At 35.4% G+C, this 17,043-nt stretch overlaps 1 long non-coding RNA gene across 2 annotated transcripts; it reads left to right on the top strand.

Annotated features, from left to right (window-relative positions):
• The first annotated feature begins 8,252 nt into the window (after positions 1–8,252).
• LOC311094192 lies at positions 8,253–12,211 on the top strand. 2 transcript variants are annotated; one of them, XR_014608593.1, is made up of 3 exons: positions 8,253–8,304; positions 10,178–10,292; positions 12,144–12,211. It is a non-coding gene; the product is annotated as an uncharacterized lncRNA (long non-coding RNA). The 2 variants fall into 2 exon arrangements; XR_014608594.1 differs by lacking the exon at positions 8,253–8,304 and adding an exon at positions 8,496–8,556.
• Positions 12,212–17,043: the final 4,832 nt, after the last annotated feature.

Below are 17,043 nucleotides of genomic sequence, written 5' to 3'. Positions count from 1 at the left end.
AACACAGGTGAAGACAGTGATGATGATGATGAAGACCAACATGGTGGAAACAGAACACAATCCTGACAATCATTACTCCAGTCTTCAGTGTCACATGGACCTACAGAAATCATCCTAATATGCTGATTTGCTGCTCAAGAATCATTTATTGTTATTTTCAATGTTGAAAACAGCTGTCCTGCTTATAATATACATAAATATCTATATATGTATATTATTTTCTTTTTTTATTATTTATTATTATTATTATTATTATTACCCATTATTTTGATGGTCCACTTTAGACATTCTACTAATTATACTTTGCAACTACGTCAACTTATTACTTACCCGAAACCCTAACCTAACAGTCTACTAACAGTCTACTGATACTCTAATGAGAGTTAGCTGACATGTAGATTAAACTAAACTAAAGTGGATTATCAAAATAAATTTTAAAACTTTAAATTACCTTAAATGGACCTCATGTGACCATAACTGCATACATTTATTTCTTTCACTTGAGTTTTTTACATTTTTTTTATCCCTTCCATTTCAAAAGGACAAACTTTGTTGGTTAGCCACATACACAGACCTTCTTTATAATGGAACAATTAGATCAAAATTCAGCAGGATGTCTGGGAAACTATTGCTGTGATGCCTATTGCATCAAATAAACTAGCCTGGAGATTTCTAGCACTTTTCTTTCCCCTTTATCAGACTATATAAATTAATTATTGACTACCTAAAAGTGTGTTCTCAGTCAGGAGGGACAGAGAGAGAGAGAAAGATTGATTCAGTCTTCATCACAGTGAAGTGAGAAAACCTATAGAGACAAGTCCAACCAAACATACTGCATCACTAAAGATGGATCCACTGTAAATCTCCACAGATGTCTTCCTCCATCCATAGAGAAACTAAACAACTTTTCTCACTCCAAAACTTTAGATTGAATTTTTGAGTAAGAAGACATAAAACTCTGCCAGCATTTCAAAGAATTGGTTTGTAACATCAGGATCATATAATAACAAGCACATTTAGGGTCTCTGGCTCATCAGAAATTATACAACACATATACTAAATGCAGTAATTGTGTAATGGCAGTTATTCACAGTGATCCATACTATTTTCCGTCCAATAGAACAAGCAGTTACCAAGCATCAAAACACAAGCTGTTGATTTCAGAATGAAAATCACCTGATATTATAAAAGCTTCCATTATTATTACCTCCCCGATGCAGGATTCTTTGATGAACAGAAAGTAAAAAACAGCATTTATTAACAATAGAAATCTTTTGAAATATTATAAATGTCTATGCTTTTGATCAATTTGCTCATTCTGAGCATCTGAATCTTTACTCAACCTGATTTTCTGTTTCTCCCAATTTATCGTCCTTCCTCACCTTAAAGAAGACCATTATGTTGTGTGCATTTATCCATTTGATTACAGTGTTACTCTACTCCCCAGGGCCACCTGTCAGGTGAGCCACATGCACTTTTTTTATGACAGGCAATTACTCAGGAATGAGCCTCTGTTTGTCGGCCAGTTCCCCAGACTCAACATGTCACTCTCCTCTCTCTCTCTCTCTCTCTCTCTCTCTCTCTCTCTCTCTCTCTCTCTCTCTCTCTCTCTCTCTCTCTCTCTCACTCACTCACTCACTCACAAAGTCAGGACAATAAGTTACAATGGAGTAAAATTAGAAGAGTATGAAATTGTTTCATTACACTAAAAAAATGATTGTGATTTTAACGGTAAAATACCATTGTTAATTGGTTAACAGAAAGTTTCCGTACTATATACGGTGAATAACTGTGATAGATTTAATGCATTTAATGTAATTTTACAGTTAAATTTACAGTTTTTGGAAGTTAAAAAGAACAAGTCATTGCATAATTTACAGTGGAAAAACTGTAAATTGACATTCCCACAATGCGTGACACTTCACGTTTTATTTATTTTTGTTGAAATAACTATGTATAGTTATACATACATATACTATGTATAACTTTACATACATATATATGTATAACTTTACTAGTTTTTTCTAATCAGTTATGTACATTAGGGTTTTATGTTACATTTAATGTTAAATTAATGTTTATTGTATTTTTAAAATGTCATGTGTATTAACATGTATGTGTATTAACAACAAGTATTAAGTGTTTGTGTAAATGACACTGTGCAGCTTCTATATATCAATATTAACTTTCTTGTGGAAAAGCTGCTTTGATCATCATGTGACTCTCATCACTACTGTGATTGGTAGTTGTCAGTGTATTACAATGGTATAAAACAGATATTAGTACTTCAATGGGTCGGTAAATTAACATTATATCAGTTAATGAAAGTTTTTTTTAAGTCTGTAAAACCTAAAATGTTGCTACTGTATTGTTTACGGTAAATTTCTGGCAACCATGGCTGCCGGTTTTTATTTTTTTCTGTAAATTTAACGGAATTTTTTTTACAGTGTACTTCTTGTTTGAAGGAAAAAATGTGGGAGGTAGAAGGAACGATTTGACATTGAACATTTTGAGGGTTAATTATAATATTCAAAAAATACGTACATTGCTGTTCAAAAGTTTGAGGTTGTTAAGATTTTCTTTATTGTTTTTGGAAGAAGTCTCTTGTGCTCACCAAGGCTGTGTTTATTTTATTAAAAAAAATACAATAAATAAAGTAATATTGTGAAATATTATTACAATTTAAAGAAACTGTTTTCTATTTTAAAATATTTTTTAAAAACCGCAATTTATTGCTGTAATTGCAAAGCTATATTTTTTAATCTTCACTGCCACATGATCCCTCAGAAATTATTCTAATATGCTGATTTGGTGCTTAAGAAGAAACATTTCTTATTATTATCAATGTTGAAAACAGTTGTGCTGCTTAATATTTTGGTAACACTTTACAGTAACGTTTAATTTGTTAACATTATTTAACTATAGTACTAAACATGAACAATATTTGTACAGCATTTACTAATCTTAATGTTCATCTAAACATTTAATAAAACATTATTAATTAATGCACCTTGAACTAACATGAGCAAACAATGAACATCTGTATTTTTTTATTACCTAAAGAATAGTAGTGTAAATATGATTTTGTCACTTTAAATAGACACACAGCCATATATTATTAATATTTTTAATTTATTAGTGGTGCTTACTAAGCCAAGCACATAAAAAATGGCCAATTAAGATTTTTTTTACTTACTTTTTTTCCACATTTCATATTTATAATATACATTATATTTGATAATTTATTTAATTTTAAGATTCATCTTAAAATTAAATGAAATTAAGTTAATTCTTCTTCAAATAAGAGCATACAACTTTGGTATGGAGATCTCAACATGAGTAAACAAATAAAAATGTGGCAGCTTCCCTGCCATGCCAATTTCATCTTTATGGATTCACACATCTGTTCAATATGTTTCACCCAGCTCTGACCTGTCACTGTCTGAATTATAGGGGTCATTCGGGTCATGTCGGGGGTCTTCACAGTTCAATCAATGTGACCTTTCAACACTGTCTCATTATCAACAGCAAAGGATAGAAAGAAAACCTCCACAGGAGGAATGCTTATTGCTAAATATTTTAAACAGCACTTGCGGGAGTTTTGTGTGCAGGTGTGAGTTTTATATTTCACTTGCTCATGCAGGAGTTTGAAAGAAATTGCCAAATGACTGAGGCGAAAGGTAATGCGGTTATAGGTTTGGAAAGAGTGCATGAGACACTGAACACCAGGTGAGATGTAACTCAGTCTCACACAACCTTTTTACAAAGATTAAGTTCAAATCTGCATCTGAACAAAACCTACACAACAGAACACTACCGTTGGATTTTCTCCCTGTGTTTTTTTTTTAAAGAAGTCTTTTATGCGCATAGAAGCTGCATTTATTTGATCAAAAATACAGTAAACATATTATGAAATATTATTACAATTTAAAAGAGCTGTTTTCTATTTGAATATATTTTAAAATGTAATTTATTCCTGTGATGGCAAAGCAGAATTTTCAGCATCATTCCTCCAGTCTTCAGTGTCACATGATCCTTCAGAAATCATTCTAAAAATGAAATCAATGCTGTGCTGATTCATATTTTTGTGGAAACCATGATCATTTTTTTTCGAGTTTCTTTGATGAATAGAAAGTTCAAAAGAACAGCAAGAACAGCACAGAAATCTTTTTTAATATTATAAATGTATTTACAGTCACTTTATTTCATCCTTGCTGAATAAAAATATTAAGCATTTTAAAATATATACTGTATATATATATATATTACTGATCCCAAACTTTGAATGGTATAGTGTTCAAATATAGCAATTAATAAACATATTTTGCCCCAGTCTGACATACAGTTTAAATTATACAGTTTAAGTCATTAAATAGAGTCATGTCAGTGTGGTTTTACTGTGTTCGGTTGTTACTCAGCAGCTACTGTATTGAACTTGTGTCTGAAATCAACATTTTTAAAAAACCTGCTAGAGAAAACATATATTTATGTAATTGGGCTTTTGACGAAAATCCAAATATACTCCTGGCCAAAACAACAAAACAAAAAGGGCCAAGCCAAAAATGGCAAAAATTTAGCTCTTTCAATGGCCATTTTAATCTCAAATCACTGGTCAGGAAATTAACAGGAAATGCTTTAGATAAAGTATCTTAGCACGGAATAGCCTTTCCCAGTTTGCAGGCAGCTTTTTACAGGAAAGAAGAGTCAGTGTTGTTCCACTTAATGTTAATGGCTTCAAACAGTTTATGAATGTCTCCCAGTTCATTTTGAGTTTAATGTGAGAAAAAAAATTCACTATAGGGTTCAAATCTGGACTCTGACCAGGCCAAAACATGAGTCTGATGGACTTCTCAAGCCACTTCTTGGCTGTCTTTGCAATTTTGTCAGGAGCATTGTCTTGTTTAAAACAAATAACATCTGACCATTCCTCTTTATTACAACTTTTCATTTTTGGGACGCAATCCATTCTGCAATATTCTCCTGTACTTCAAAGCAATAAATTACTTTTCACACTGAAGAATTTCACTAATACCAGCAGCTAAAAAGGCTCCCCACACAATGACACATCTTCCTCCATGCTTCACTGTGGTAGAGACGCATTTATTATTATATTTATTTATATTTATATTTATTACCATGCATTTATTACCATGCAACTCGTGTTTCATCGCTTTTATAGCTCCCCACACAACTTCCCATTTTCTGCCAAAAACTTCATTCTGTCTTTGATGTTTTTCCAAGACAGCAATGGCTTTTTAAGTAGTATTTGCTTAAATCTTGTTAGTTTCCTGACCAATATTTGTGGTTAAGACCATTAAAAGCTTATAGTTTTTAGCCTTTTTGGGCTTGGCCCACACATTTGGCCCCCAGGAGTGTAGTTTCTGAGATACAGCCCTTTGAACTATCCCAGGTCTCCCCTGCAGGTGATCTCGAACAGATAAGCTCTTTTCTTTCTCAATGTTTACTTTCTAACCACACAACTAGTGACCTTTGGGGGAACAAAAACGCATCTGGAATGCAAATTAAAAGAAATTGGCTTTATGTGCCACTGCTTTCATGTATTTGGGGGAAATGTGGTGCATGAAAGACTGATGACACACACACACACAATGGATGCCCCCAGCCCTCACTGACATGAACCACTACATGAATCATAGACAGAAATAGAGGACTCTATACAAAGCAATATGAAAAGCGGAACATCAAAAGAATCTTTCAACATTTAGGTCAGTGTAAGGCTCTCCACTTCCAACCACCTCTTACTTTCTGAAATTAGCACATCTCTGCGAGTCCTGTTGCTCTGAGGGAGGACAGCTCAGATAATGATCTTATGATGTATAAATGAGACGTCCCTGAACACTGCTGCAGGGCTACAATATTCTATTATCACCACCAACCAGTTGTGGCCACCATTAGCACCTCAGACAGACCATTACGACCATTTAGCAAAATGTCAGCAAATCTGCTATAGGCTAGAATTGCTCTGTCTAAAGGAAGCCATGCATCAATAAAGGCTTCTGGGGAAGGTGTGGAATAATGCTGCGTGCATTCAACTCAGAAATGTCGGAATGTCCATTGTCCTACTTGGAAAAAGGACAACGTCCAACTACCAGGAATCTTGGGTAAAAAAACTAAATCTCAGATTGCACATGCATGTAAAATCAAACACGTGATCCCATGTGAACATGGTGGCACTCAGTGAATGTACAAAGTCGATGACAAACATTGCGATATGAAATGAAATTATAGACATGTAGGTGCAACGTAACTTATAGTCAACAGAATGGGTTAAAGGGGCCATCAAAATAAAGTGAAACCCAATCATGTTCATTTTCAGATTTGCTAAAATTTACATTAAACAGTAGTGGTTATTTTCAAAGATTAACGTTAAATAAGCGTTAGATGACAGAAAAAGATGTATGTACGATTAAATTGAGCTGAGCCTCCTGTATCTTCAGTCTTCTTATCACCCAAATATTGAACCTCTTGGTTACTTGGAATTTATTTTCCCAGATGAAGCGCTTGAACCAGGATTTGATCAGATTTCTATGCAAAACTCATTGATGAAACTTTCTCTGCTCTTTCATTTGTTGCATCTTGTTTGCTACTGCTACCATTTCTAAGTGTTTCCTATTCTCTTGGATTGTCTGCCTGGTTTTGATCTGTTTGGCTGCTTTTGACCACTGTTTGTGCTTTGGATTACGTTTGTATTGCCTTCCTGTTGCCGACCCCTGCCTGTGTATGGACTGTTTGCTGTCTCTCTGGATTGGTTATTGATTTCCAGTTACTGATCTCTGCCTGTTTGACTACTGCATTGTTACTGCCTTCTCTGTTTACTGTCTTTACTGTAAAATCAATGTTATGACAACATATGTTTTTACATTGCTTTAACTCATCAAAATAAATTAAACAATTTTCAGCTTTTTTAAAGTTATACAAGATTCAACTAATTTAAGTCAGTTTAATGTCATTTAAGTTGAAATATTTAAGGCAGCAAATATTTTTACAGTGTTGACTGTTATTCCAATAAACATGGATCGAGAACCTACTGATTCTGACTTGGCATTGTCACTTAAATATTATATATAGTCAAAAATATTTGAATCAACCTAAATACATTCATTTATTCCAAACAAAATAAACGTTTATATTTATTTATATATATAGCCTACTTAATGTTAATGGCTTCAAACAGTTTATGTCTCCCATGTCTCCCGGTTCATTTTGAGTTTAATGTGAGACAAATATTCACTATAGGGTTCAAATCTGGACTCTGACCAGGCCAAAACATGAGTCTGATGGACTTCTCAAGCCACTTCTTGGCTGTCTTTGCAATTTTGTCAGGAGCATTGTCTTGTTTAAAACAAATAACATCTGACCATTCATCTTTATAACAACTTTTCATTTTTGGGAAGCAAGCCATTCTGCAATATTCTCCTGTACTTCAAAGCAATAAATTACTTTTCACATTGAAGAATTTCACCAATACCAGCAGCTAAAAAGGCTCCCCACACAATGACACATCTTCCTCCATGCTTCACTGTGGTAGAGATGCATTTATTATTATATTTATTTATATTTATATTTATTACCATGCATTTATTACCATGCAACTCGTGTTTCATCGCTTTCATAGCTCCCCACACAACTTCCCATTTTCTGCCAAAAACTTCATTCTGTCTTTGATGTTTTTCTAAGACAGCAATGGCTTTTTAAGTAGTGCATTTGCTTAATTTGCTTAAATCTTGCTAGTTTCCTGACCAATATTTGTGGTTAAGACCATTAAAAGCTTATAGTTTTTAGCCTTTTTTTGGGGGGGGTGGGGGGGGGGGGGGTGTAATCTGATTACGTAACTCACGTTACTTGTAATGCGTTACCTCAACACTGGGCATGACAGCATTACTCATAAGTTAACATTTCCAAGTCCTTCTTCAGCCAGTCACACTTACTTATTACTTCCATGTGTATACTAAAATCTCTCTTTTCATTATTCTGACAGCTGTAGGGGTAAAAAGAAGCCTATGACTGACTGCTGTCATCATGTCTGCGTCAGTTTCTTAAGTTGTCTGCGTAGGTTTCTTAGAGAACACAAACAACCTGTACTCTGAGACAATTCCTAAAAATAACCACCATCAGTTTTTTTGCTGTGTCACAAGCTCTCAAGCTAAATATAGAAGCGTGTGACGCATTATGAAGACGCATAGCGTGATTTACAGAATCACAGCTGCATCCCACCACTCTCACCGCATAGATCTTGACCTTCATGAGTATGTAAATTCAGTCCAGTGGAAGATCAGTACATGCGTGAGTATACATGAGAGATTGTGGGGCCAATTCATTCAGGTTACCCAAGAGATTGTGTTAGCATAGCCGGAGACATGCTGAGGGGAGTTATGTAACCATGTGCGGGAGCAAATTACGGAAAGACCAAGTGCTTCATTGTGACATTTTCCAGGAATGGGGCATTGATGCCGTTGTAATGATCCGTCGCTTAAAAGAAACCGTCCTGCGGAAAGCTACACAAAACACATCCATCACTGCACAACCAGCACAACGGTACGGGTAGATGCACACACATGCACAAACAAGTTGAAATTTATATGGTAATTACATAATCCTATCGTGTTTCTCGAGCTCACTGGAGCATAGTTATATTCTGACTGTGCATACATTACTGTATTAACCACAATCCAAGACCTAAGTCTCATCACTCACAATATGACAGTCATATTATCTGTGCTGTGCATATGCATTCACAACCATCACCTACCAACACATTCACAACAATGCACTATACAACAGCAATGGAGTCAAGACCAGCCCCTTCATCTCCCAGATCTAATTTGAAAGTTCTCAAGATTAAGACTCCAAATTGTTGTAAACACAAGATCATATGTCCCTTGCTACACTCAATTGTTCTTTCTCCAGCATGTTATTTCAGTGAACTGGATACAAAGTGTATGTAATGCTTACACTGGCAGAGAACATAAAGTATTTGGGTTTGTTTGTCGATATTGTACCAGTCCTGCTCCTGGAGTTATTCCAGAAATTGCTGCTGACCCCAGAACAGCCTCCTGATTCATCCACCTGCATTTCCCCCTTCTCTTTTTCTTCCCCCTCTCCTGGCTCTCTCCTTTCCAGCACTGAACTTATGAACTTCCATTTTATTTGCTTGAATGGCTGAGACATCACACACACTTAAACTCATTTCAAAATGGAAACATCTACACTGACTGGTTTTACTCAAGTCAAAGATGTTATTAACATCACAGAATCAACATAAATGCATTAATTTATACCAACAAAACTATTTTTATGAGTTAATAGAAATAGCTCTTCAAGGTAACAACTGAAGAAGCACATTTAACAGTGTACCATGTAAATGTTGTTTTATATAAAAAGATAAAGATGTATTAAGGCTAACCTTAAAGGGATAGTTTTTTTCCGAAACACATAACACTTTGAAACTAAAATTAAGATTTTTTTTAATGAAACCTGAGAGGTTTCTTTTTCCTCCATTGAAAGTCCAGGTACCAGAAATTTTAGATCCAATAAAATAATACAGACATTAATCCATATGAATCGAGCAGTTTAATCCAACTCTTGTGAAGATCGCTTTATATGATGAACAGTTTCTCAGGTTTTATGAAAAATATTTGAATTTTTGGAAAAACATGGGTTTTAAAACGACATGAGGGTGAGTAGATGATGACAGAATTTACATTTTTGGTTGAACTATCCCTTTAACTCTACACCAAAACAAAAACATTTACATTTTTTAGAATAGCAGATAACATTCTATTCTTGATTTATTGTTTTGCCAATTGAAGACATCCCAGATTCGCCAAAGGAAGGTTTTGTCAGATTCTGACTGGGGACAGAACTATAATTAAATCCACCGACCCACGCACACAAACAGTAATTGTACCTCACATTAACATTGTCATCAATTAACTCATCCTCATGTCTTTTAAACCCCATATGATGTTCTTTCTTCCATGGAACACAAAAGGAGTTATTCCAATAAAAGAATGTCCAAGTTGCTATTTTCCACAATAAAAAATGAGTAGTGACCATGATGGCTGTAAAGCAAGGTTCTCAAGGTTTCAGTGAATAACAACAATTTCAAGTTCATGGTTCATTGTTTGTGAGGATTTTTTTTTTTTTTTTTTTTTAGGGCAGGGAAGCTCCTGGTCACCATTCACTTTCACAGTTTAGAAGATAGATGCACCTCAGGCATTCTACAAAATATCTCCTTTTGTGGTCCACAGAAGAAAAATCATACATGATAGGTAAATCAATGATGACAGTATTTTCCTAACATTATTATTTACCAAAACGGAATAAAAGGCAGGAACATTTATATAGGATGCAAACGCCTCATAAATATGCAATGCTTCCTCTCAAATAAGAAATTAGAATAATAGAAATGTTTTCCCGAGGAGACATTCATAATCAGGAGGAAATTCTGAATCTGAATGAAAAGCAATGAAAGACATTATTATATCACCCAGGACTGGGTTATTTAGGGATAGATTGAGCTCATAATAATACCCCCTGCGGCCAATGCAAAATTACCTCTAAACTAATTGAAATACCTTTCAAAATGATTACTCTACTGTCTAGTTAAATTAATATATGGCCAACTATGGGCAAGCAATTTTATTAATAAAGTGCAAATATTCATAAATAAATACCAGTATTTAATTGCAAAATATCAACACTCATAAATGCATTTCTAAGCATATTAAGATAAAGAATACAGAATGTAAATCAGCCCTTATTTCTCTTGAGACAGTAAAACCCTTATCTTGACGTAGGCTACTGTATTTTTTTATATAACAGAAAAACAAAATGTTAAGTCAAGACAAATGGCAGAGCAGAGACTCTTACGTCATTCGTGAACCACAGTGTGAATGGAAGGTCGGACTGCTATCACACAGGTCCTAATGGAGAGGATGTCTGACACAAACACACTCACACATAAATGATGGTCATTCTGCCGGAATCTTCAGAGGATGTGGAGAACAGCAGGCTTCCAGGCAGGCACAATCAGTATTTCTCAGATCTTCCTCACATTACACTTCAATCACACCTCCTCCTGGGAGCCATAATTATAGGAGGTGTTCTGCTGTTGTGGTTTTGTGCATTTGTTCCCAGAACGTGCTCTTTTGTCATCACAATACCTATGCTGGGAAGGTTAAGTCTATGAACGTCACAATGTCATGGGTTATTCAACACTCTAGACAGACTCGAATATCATTGAGACTTGGAGGTGGGATCTTTTGACGTGGGCCGGTAAGCGACCACATAGAAAACTCCACCTAGCAACAACCTAGAACACCCTAGCAACCAAATGGCAACACCCTGGTTGTCAGGCATTGCAGCTCTTAACCCTGTAAAGCCATATGAAATGGAAAAAAAAAGTTTGCTCAGTTGCTCAGTTTGCTGAGCAAACTGAGCAAAAGTTTTTCAGATATTGGTGCAGATGTTATTATTTACTGTATATGGCGTAAGTAAGATGAAGTCAGATAAAGTAAGATGAAATTCACATAAAATGCATATAAATATCAGTTGTCACTCTATTTCTTCCAATAATATGATAATATTTTATATATTTTGATATTTGCTCAGTTTTATAATCAAAGCTCTGTACTTTCTAGTCTGGGGGGGGGAGGGGTCAAAATATATAATGCATTGCAATACAATTGAGAGATGTACATAAACGCTCCTGTAAAGTCTGATGTATTATTTTTGATGGTCACATTTTTACACGATTTTAAAAAAAAAATTATTACATCTTAGTTGTTTCAGTTCAGCAAGTGGCTAACTTGAAATATTACTAACAATATAGAAGTTATTACAATCCTTTTCCCTAATAAAAATTATTAAGATTTCACAGCAAAAAGAAATGTATACCATGACCGGAAGGGGGAAGTTTTTACAATTCCAACAATTAATACTAAAAGGCTTGCTAATATATATATATATAAACGATCAATTAGACACCATGAAGGCATGTAGTATATTGTGTACAACAGGTTTTTCAGCAAAGTTTTGATGATAACTTAGAAATTTGTGCATTAAATATTATCCTGTAAGCTTCATAGGGTTATTTCTAGCTTGTTTCCTTTCCTTTACAGGTTCTGCACACTCACACAGAGGAAGAGATGTCAGTCTTACCTACAAATGAGCGTATTTGTCACCAAAGCACCACAGGTGACCAACCTAAAGCTAATTTTATTTCCCCTGTAAATGATTAAGTACGCCCCCTTCACCTGTTTCCATCAATTAAACATTCAGTGGCTGGAGTTACGTGATGCTGAGAGAGGCGTGCTTAACTGGAGGAAATGTGTGTAAGGATGACTCATTGATGGATCATATGCCCTTGGAGGGAATTACTGGCATTTATCAATTATGTGATTTGAAGTTATTTCATTTCCTAAATTAAGTAGAATTAGGTGCAGCCCCTGAAGTCCAGATATTCTGATTTCTGGAGTCTATGGCTATGGTCAGACTACCGTATACATTTTATTACTGACTGCAGTAAACAGTATTTCTGTCATGACAACTCTCTGAGGGTTTGGTACAGGACTTGCTACTGCAAAAACATACACGACATGCTGCTATGAGCAAGTAAGACATGCTGCTGCTGTACAATATAGCGTTCATGAATTAACCATAGCAGATCTGCAGGTGGAGCTGGGGAGGGTGGAGATTTTCTGAAAGCGTGCTGCAACTGCTACAGCAAATGTTAACCAAGTATTTGAAGGTTGAACAGGGAGCTCATTGGCTACTGATACAGCAGGAACCAATCAGCTGTGCCCTATAGAGAATGATGTAATTGCAAACAGATTGAGTTAAGGTCCTGTCAACCTGCACCATCTAGATTTTCATGACAGAACTTTGTATTGTACTGTGCACCAGTGTGAACTAATATGTATTTCTAGGTATTTGTACGTAAAGCATGTTTTGTTGCACATACATTTTCGTATGTTGGGACAGACACTGATGCAAACACTGTGACGGACTGTGTCTGAGTATTCATTCATCTGAAACTTGTATAAAAGAGTTAATGTTTAAAATGCTGTCAGTACATTAATATTGTACACTTCAGTGTATGTCCAAACCTACAAAATCATACACAAGCATTCAAAATTTTGGGATCAGTGATGTTAAAGGGGTCATGAATTGGCTTTTTATATTGTTGTCTGAATTCAACTTATGACGTTCACTTGGTTTTTACATTCAAAAACATCAAAATGAAAAAGTAATAGGCTATTTTCTACCCTGGTTTTGAGCCTAGCTCCTGAAACGCTCTGTTTTTATGGGCGTGCCGCATTGAAGACTTGGAAGTAAACACCCACTGCTATGATTGGATAACAGTTTTGCATATTATAATGAGTTTCATGTAATGCGCAAATCGGTGGGCGGGGCTAAACAGGCAGTGTTGAAGATGGCGTTGATCTTCTTCTGCGGAGGCGGTGTTTGATACCCTTTGACGTCATAGATCCCCACTTTGAAAAACCTGTTGTTCCCTGTGCCTGGTGTCAATAACAGCTTTTATTGGACTAACAAGGACGTTTTCAGTTTTGAAACTTACAGGATATTCTTATAGTATGATGACCTCTTATATGTCAAATGCTCAAGGAAAATTTGATTTCTCAGTTCATCACCCCTTTAAAAAAAAAAAGAAAAAGAAAAAGATATCTCTTATACTCATGAAGGCTGAACTTATTTGTACAAAAATACAATGAAATATGATTACGATTTAAAATAATGATTTTCTATTTTAAAAATGTTTTAAATTAAATGTATGCCTGTGACATCAAAGCTGAATTTTCAGCAGCCATTATTCCAATCTTCTTAGTCACATGATCATTAAGAAATCATTCTAATATTGATTTGCAGAGTACTATTTCTCACAATGCAAATTAACCTTCCATTTCCAATAAGCGGAGTGAGCCATGAGTACAGCAAAATGACTCATTATTTGATTTGCCTGCCAAAACCTAACACGTTTAAACACAAAATTGACAAAAAGTAATATTATAAATACCTACTATAACTTATAATAAATGTATGCCACTTGCTGAATTAAACATGAGCATAATAAGGTCTAAAACCTGTCCCTCACATGAGATCACAGCAACAGCAAACTACAGTGATTCAAACAATTCCCTATGGACAAAATTAAGTCCTGCCCTATTTTTTACTTGTTCATATACATAAGAAAGAAAAGACTATCACAACTTCTGTTTCATGTCGACTTAAAAAAAAACATTAGGCAGTAAACAGTAACCTACATACTGTGCAGTGTTCAGTAAGCAGTACACTAGTATCCTACTCTGTGCCTATAGCCTCAATGAATGGTTGCTGTTGGTTACAGATAACCAGCTTAGACCATTCATACCAAACAGCTCATGTAGCAGCATTAATCTCTCCTCTCACTCTTTCTGAAATCTGGAGTGGTTACAGACCTAAATCTTCAGCTTTGCTACGTCAATACAGCACACAATTGTGACTCACCGGGCGAATAACCAATCACAACGCACCACCTTATTACGTTCTCTGCACAACCTGCTTATCCGTCCCTTACCCTTCCCAGAGGGGACATCATCATCATCGGGATGTTCTCTCTCTCTCTGGCAGCATATAAAGCTCCTCATATAGTAAACGGCTTAAGTTAAAACACGCTAGACACAACAGTCCGCCACTGTCACTGAGGCTTATTTCAACGTTGTTAAAGCGATCACGGACAATTAGATCAGTCAACTGTTTGCTTCAAAATGCAAACATTGACACAAAGCAGGCCATGCACACTAAGCGCATTAGCATTTCTGCAGTTGATCAACAGTTTTAGCTTGAGTGTCTGTCATCAACACCCATACTACAAACCTTTATGAATAAAGCTATCCTGTTCATCATCTCCTTATCACTGTCTGGCAGTCACACTACGCTTGCTTATGTCCCTTTTTAACAGCAGTTATTTTGACCTGTATAAGCCTGGATGATCTGCTTAGCGAGAGATGGCTAACAGTGAAACTGTTATAGTGTGTGTGCGTCGTATGGCTGGATACGATGCTCATAAAATTAGCTTTTAAATCCAGGTTTTTCCATAATGTATTGAAGGTGGCTTGTAACATATGTGACCCTGGATCACAAAACCAGTCACAAGTCGCATGGGTATATTTGTGGCAATAGCCAACAATACATTGTATGGGTCAAAATTATCGATTTTTATTTTATGCCAAAAATCATTAGGATATTAAGTGAAGATCATGTTCCATTAAGATATTTTGTAAATTTCATACCGTAAATATATAAAACATTTATTTTTGTGAGTGAATGCAGCACAATCACAAACATAAATGGACAACTTTAAAGGCGATTTTCTCAATGTTTAGATTTTTTTGCACCCTCAGATTCCAGATTTTCAAATAGTTGTATCTCGACCAAATATTGTCCTATCCTAACAAACCATACATCAATGGAGAGCTTATTTATTCAGATTTCAGATGATGTATAAATCTCAATTTCAAGAAATGGACCCATATGACTGGTTTGTGGTCCAGGGTCACATATACTGTTTATACCATTTACACAATACTGTTTTCTACGGTGGCCCAGAGAGCTCAATGCGCTGCAACTGAAGAAAACACATGCAAATAGAAAAACATATTCATCAGTTTCACAACACGTGTGCTCCAAATACTCACAACACAACCAAATACAGAAACGCGCTGCAAATAGCACAGACCACAATGGAAATGTTTTTCAGGGGACCCCAATAAGTGACGAACCCGGCTGGGACGTGCTTATTGCTCGTGAGCATCCCTGTGCCCTACTCCCTTTGAAGGGCAGAGCCCTTGGAGTGGGGACTTTGGAGTGAGCAGAGCACTTGTGTGCCATTAGGCCTATGCAGCCATTTGGAACGCACTTGATGAAGGGAGCAATGAAAGACAACGTAATTTCCTAATTATTTTCACCTGGGATGTTTCCATGACAACGCAGCACAGTGTCCATCAGCTGAATAGCTGTTCTTACCAGAATATTGTATTATTGCTGTTAACTGCTGAAAATAAATATACATTTTATACAAAAAAGTTTTTAAGATATGCGTTATATATCTGTGTGTGAGCATCTCATCTTTAGACCCTGCATTACCTAACATTTCTTATGAAACTTATTTAAACATAACATGACAAAATTTGTACAATTTAACTGGTACTTTTTCCCTCCTGTTCTTTTTCTCTATCTTTTTTATTTATTTATTTTAGTTTTCAGCTCATTGTTCTTTTCTCATTTGTATTCTGATGACATTGAACATATTGTTAATACATTTTGTATATTGTATACAAAGTGGTATGTCATAAACATGTAATCTCTGTATGTTTTGCAAAAAAAAAAAAAATAATTCCATTGTGATCTGTGCTATTTGTAGCGTGTTTCTGTATTTGGATGTGTTGTGAACTTTTGCAGCACGTTTCTGTATTTGGTTGTGTTGTGAGTATTTGGAGCACACATGTGTGTGAAACTGATGAAGATGTTTTCTTAATTTGCAGGTGTTTTTCTATTTGCATGTGTTTTCTTCAGTTGCAGCACGTTGAGCTCTTTTGGCCACCGTAGTTTTCAACTCAAAATGGAAATATTTTTATGCGTATTGGCAAGTTAATTTACACGACAACGGCATTTTAGAGGCCTGAAAATGCAAACTGTATTAAACGATACAGTTATTGTCTCCGTGTAAACTACAAAAACAAATTTGTGAAAACAGTGACGTATTATGTGCTTAGTCTAGGCGCGTAGTTGTTCTTTACAAAGTGACATCGCCAACTACTGGCTTGGAAGCATTTTTACAGCGTTTTTAATTGTTTTCGTGGATCAGTGTGAACAGGCATGTCTGTAAGTGAAAAACGCAAAGGAAAAACTTTTCCATTTTTAGTACATCATTGTTGTGTAAATGTACCCTTAATGTGAGAATAAGGAAAGGAGACACACAAAAATAGAACAATGTACTAAGATTAATGCACTAAGATGCAT

This window comes from Abramis brama (genome assembly GCF_963993115.1).
Source record: "Abramis brama genome assembly, chromosome: 12".
NCBI lineage: Eukaryota > Metazoa > Chordata > Actinopteri > Cypriniformes > Leuciscidae > Abramis > Abramis brama.
Note: the sequence above shows the minus strand (reverse complement) of the source record. Positions and strands in the feature narration are given on the sequence as shown.